Raw genomic sequence first — 4,829 nt, 5'->3', positions numbered from 1 at the left:
GGGTTTTATCAATACCGCCGTTTTCGGCGGGATAATAGCCTGATTTTTTGCCCGCGCCGCCGCGTTCGCCACTCCTCATCGATCGGCAAATTTAATGAAGTTGTATCAGTTATCGACCCGCTCCGCTTTTTCTTGCAATTTTAGTAATTAATTTCTCGATTTAGTCTCTTGACGTCAGTGTTCGACAACCGACATCCTCCGTCCTCCGTGTCGCTGCTAAATTTATGGATAACCCGATCCCCCTCCCCCTCTTCCTCGCTTGGACTCTTGATTTCTCCTATAATTTTCTCTTTTAAAAACTCATCATCTTGTTTACGCGATTTAATGCTTTAGAAATTTGTAAATGCGATAGTTTGGGAATTGATAATATAAAATTGATAATTCCCTTCCGATCTCCGATTAACCCAATCTGACGTATGAACGTATGAAGCGAGAGATAAGTTGTTATAAAAATTCTATAAATTTGAATTTTAAATGTCGAAATTTTTGATAATGGTTTCCGTTATGTCAACGCGTATGAAATTCGAAATTAATTCGTTGGTCCAAGAAAAAACGTTCGATTGAATTACCAGGCGTACAAGACGAAAAGAATTATATATAATTTCTCTCAAAATGTTCCTTTTTATCCCCTACTAAATCGTATTATGCTAACGTATCCCCAGTCCCAGCTTAACAAACACGAAATTCCATTAAAAAAAAAAAAAAAAAAAGGAGAGAATGAAAGATACAAAAGAAACCACGGGAAGTCAACGTTACGAAGTCAGCAGCCATTCAAGAGTATATCCAGTAACACCGGTAACGCTCGTGGCGTGCATCTAATTAACGTCGATCGCGACAGGGGGAAAAAGAAGGAAACAAAGGGAGAGAAAGAAGTGTAAAAAGAGAGAGGAAGAAAGGGAAAAAACGGTAGAAAAACATCGTTTCGCCTTAATATCGTGGAAACGATCACGCGGCACAATGACGTTTGAGACTGTAACCAGCTCATAATGGCGGCTCGCCGTTGGCCGCGATAATAACATTAAGCTTTATTTAGGTGAAATTCAACTTTAAAACGTGACTCGCGGTAATTATGCGAGAGTGAAACAATGCCCGGTGGTGGCCTGGCCTCGCATGATATACGTCTGCGGGTTTTTGCAAGACAAAGGCGTTTTATATCGCGCGCATTCGCCGCCCGCAACTTGCACGCGGTTTTGTGCCTTCGGCCGCGCGCGTCGCACCAAGTTTATGCACTTCACGCGCGCCTGCGCGAAACGCGCCTCGTGTTTGAGAATTCCCCTTCACGGACAAAGCTCGCTCGTTGCTCTCTTTTTAAATCGCCCACGCCTCCCCACCCTCCAGGTGTTCGGCCTGCTTTCGTTTCTAGGACGCTAGGATTATTGTAGGCGCTATTTACGCCTTGTGATTTCGCGGGTGAAACGTGTTCTTATTTATTGTTCGTTCCTGGTTTGAGGGTGAGTTGTGTAGATTGGATAGATTTCGGAAAAGTTTTGTTTCGTGTTAGGAATAGAATGCAGGTTGTGTTGCGCGGGAATGGAAGTGAAAGAGTTTAGAAATTCTCTTTCCGTTTACTGTTCGTATAAAATATATGGACAAAACTGAAAAGATTTAGAATTTTCTATTTCTTTGGTCGAAGAAGAAAATTCGTCAACTATTTCTTTATTTCGTATAATTTGATATATATTTATTTCTGATTAATATATGATATAGGGAGACGAAATAAATTTATCCATTGACTAGAGTTTTTAATAAAAAAAAAAATTGTATATACACAGAATAATTAATCTCAATTTCTTTTTATATACGAATACGCAGATTTTTAGGAAGCACATTATTGTAAATATTTCTACGTATTATAATCCGATAGAGCAAAATTTCTCTTTCTTTTTATTATACCTCTCGTAATAAGCATAATAACAAACGTAGTTATCCTCACAACACGTTATTCGCATGAGTTGAAAAGAACATTTTCTGTATATTTTGGAGGTAACAATTCGTTTAAGAATCTAGGTACACTAGACACAATGCGTCACCCGTTAAAAATCTCTTTCTCTCTCTCTCTTTCTCCGAGTACAAAGGGTGCAAAAAAAAAAAGAAAAGAAAAGAAAAGAAAAGGGGGAAAGAACAACGTGGAAACCGGGCAAAGTGTCTGCGCGATAGTTTTTAATATGTAGTATTAATTCTACGCGGAATTACTTTCTCTGCTGAGAAGTAATGAGGGAACCGTAAAAGGCATCGACGTAACGAGGCGAGAGAGAAAAGGGCAACGGTATACTTGCTTGTATTTCCTCCCCCCTCCCATTATTGTCCAAAAAAAAGAGAAAGAAAGAGAGAAGGGGAAAAGAAGGATAAAAAAAAATTCGCTTTCTTCGGTCCGGTGGCGGTCGCTTTGCCGTTTGACTTTTCTAATTACGAATTCGAGCGTTCTATTGGAACGCGTTCGCGGAAGGAGTCGCAAAGTACGTGTCAGAAATTACGTAACCCCCTTTTATACTTTCGCCTCTTTTTTTCTCTTTCCACCCCCTTCTGCACATATAATAAATAATATTCTCCTCTTTTTTTTTTTTCTTCCTTTTAATTGAAAAAACGCAGCAACGAATTTAATTACAACGATGTCCATACAAACTTTCTTTTCCGATTGTGAGCCACGTTTAATTAATTACAGAATATAAACGCAAGTCCCGCGCGCTTAAGTTACTTACGGGGGAGAGGGAGGGAGGCAAAAAATTAATAAGACTCGATTCGATGAAGTTTTAAAACCGACAAAAAAAAAAAAAAAAAAAAGAAAGAAACGAAGGAAGTCGAAGGGGACCGAATATAATGAAATTCCAAGCTTGTAACAGTAATTCATCACTTTTTCAAGAGCGCGAACAAGAGCGCAAAGTTTTTACCCTTTGGATCGAGAGAGAGATTTATTATCGTCCCGATTATCCCGATTTTACTTTTACTTAAACTGGGAAAATAAGCCGGGAATCGATTTCCGCGAGGTGTTGTTTCTAGCCGATGTCCAGCAATCTCGCAATTACTACTTGCAACGATAACACGTTTCAAAATAACAGCTTTTCACGCCGACCCCTTCGACGAGGTAACAGTGTCGCTATTGTTAAGCAATATCCCTAATGCGGTGTCAATTCATAAATAGCCGCGCACCAACACGCGCTTTTGCACGCACACGGGACACCATGCGCCAATGCGACATCGCTGTAAATGACGACCATCGACGAGAGCCGAGGTATAACTGGACGTTACATGGCCGGCACATAAACGTTGCCTCCGTCCACTCTGTGGACAGTAATTACGCGTTATGCGCTCACCGCCGATTCAACCCTCCCCCCACCCTCTCCCTTTTCCCGTTGAAAAAGAAAATTTCGCGCCGCGTAACCGCGAATGAACACCGTTAAAAAATCTTCCGTATCGTTGTTTCTTTTTTTTTTTTTTTTTTTTCAAATAACCACGAGTCGACGAGTTATCTTGTCGGCAAATCGAGAACTATAAAGCGAATTTCGTTTATTCTGCAGAGAGGGGGGGAATTAAATAAACGAGAATCACAAAATTTGAAAATTTCGCGATATTAAAATATTGGAGCTCGGTGGAGGAAATGTCGAATATTTAATTAATTATCAGTTAATATAAGTATATTCTAATATTATAATCGACGCGTTGAACGGAGGGAGAATAGTTAATACTAAAATATTCGTTTCATCGATATTTTATTTCGTAATTTTCGAATCGAACGATAAGCATTAATCGTATTAAACTAAGTTTCTACTAAATACCTGTTTTTAGGATCAATTTCATTTTCGTTGTACCCAATATTTCTTTCTCTCCCTTTCTCTCTTAATTACGCGAAACGATACGAATATATTTAATTCAATTATTATAATCGTAACTGCCAAATATATATTTTTCCCTAACCAAATAATAATTCTCCAATTTATCTTATCCATTCCTCAGCTATCTTCTCCCATTTATCTTTATCTAATCCAACAACCCCCGTTCACTCCTATCCCATCTACCTCACGAACCAATTACTAACCCTCCTCAAAATCCATAATCCAATCATCATCCAAAAGATTCCTTCGACCCAGTAGAACCTTCAAACTTCCTCGAACCTATGCAAACTATAACTCGAACGCTCCACGATTTTCCCTTCGTTTTCCGACTCGCGTGGGCGACAAACAACAACTAATTTCCACCCTTTCTCGTAATCACCTCACCCTAATGGAGAGAGAGGGGGGAGGGAAGTGGAGGCTCTCGCTCGTAAAAAAGAAAAAAAAAAGTTAGACGCCGCGTAGACGCGGCAAATTTGTTTATCGGCGCGCGAGCCGGTTCCACGGCATTAATACGCGGAGCGTCAGCGATAACCATTCTCAATATCCATAATTATTATCAACGGCGGGAGGAGGTGTTGGCAGCCCCAGAGCGGACCACGTGACTCGTTCCCGTCGAAATAAAATGACAACGTTCATTTGCAAATGCACGAAAGTGCATTATTTTTATTGGGTTTGTTAGTAGCCGAATCGTCGGTGTACCACGCCGTTCGTTCCTCCATACGGTGCCCTCCGCGTTCGTCCCAACACCAATCGACGCGTTGCGAAACGTTGCACACGCACGCACGTCGCGTAGATACGATGCGAGAGAGAAAGGGGGATGATCGAGCGCGTGCGAGCGTCAGCTTCGTTCTACAAGCCTGCTAAAGGGAGTGTGACAGATTCGCTGGGGGAATACCGACGGTTCGCTCGTTTTTTGCCCTCCATTCCTTCTTTTTTCCCTTCTTTCCTCTTTTTCTTTTTCTTTTTTCTCTTTTTCATTCTGTTTCATTTTTCCGTAAG

The 4,829-nt window shown here is 40.7% G+C and overlaps 1 protein-coding gene across 7 annotated transcripts in view; it reads right to left on the bottom strand.

Moving 5' to 3' along the window:
* LOC102670595 (POU domain, class 6, transcription factor 1) overlaps nt 1-4,829 on the bottom strand; it is a 75,250-nt gene that overhangs the window by 49,693 nt on the left and 20,728 nt on the right. The gene's annotated exons all lie outside the window — the stretch shown is intronic.

The sequence above is a fragment of the Apis dorsata genome, unplaced genomic scaffold (assembly GCF_000469605.1).
Source record: "Apis dorsata unplaced genomic scaffold, Apis dorsata 1.3 scaffold_1, whole genome shotgun sequence".
NCBI classification, from domain to species: Eukaryota; Metazoa; Arthropoda; class Insecta; order Hymenoptera; family Apidae; genus Apis; species Apis dorsata.
Note: the sequence above shows the minus strand (reverse complement) of the source record. Positions and strands in the feature narration are given on the sequence as shown.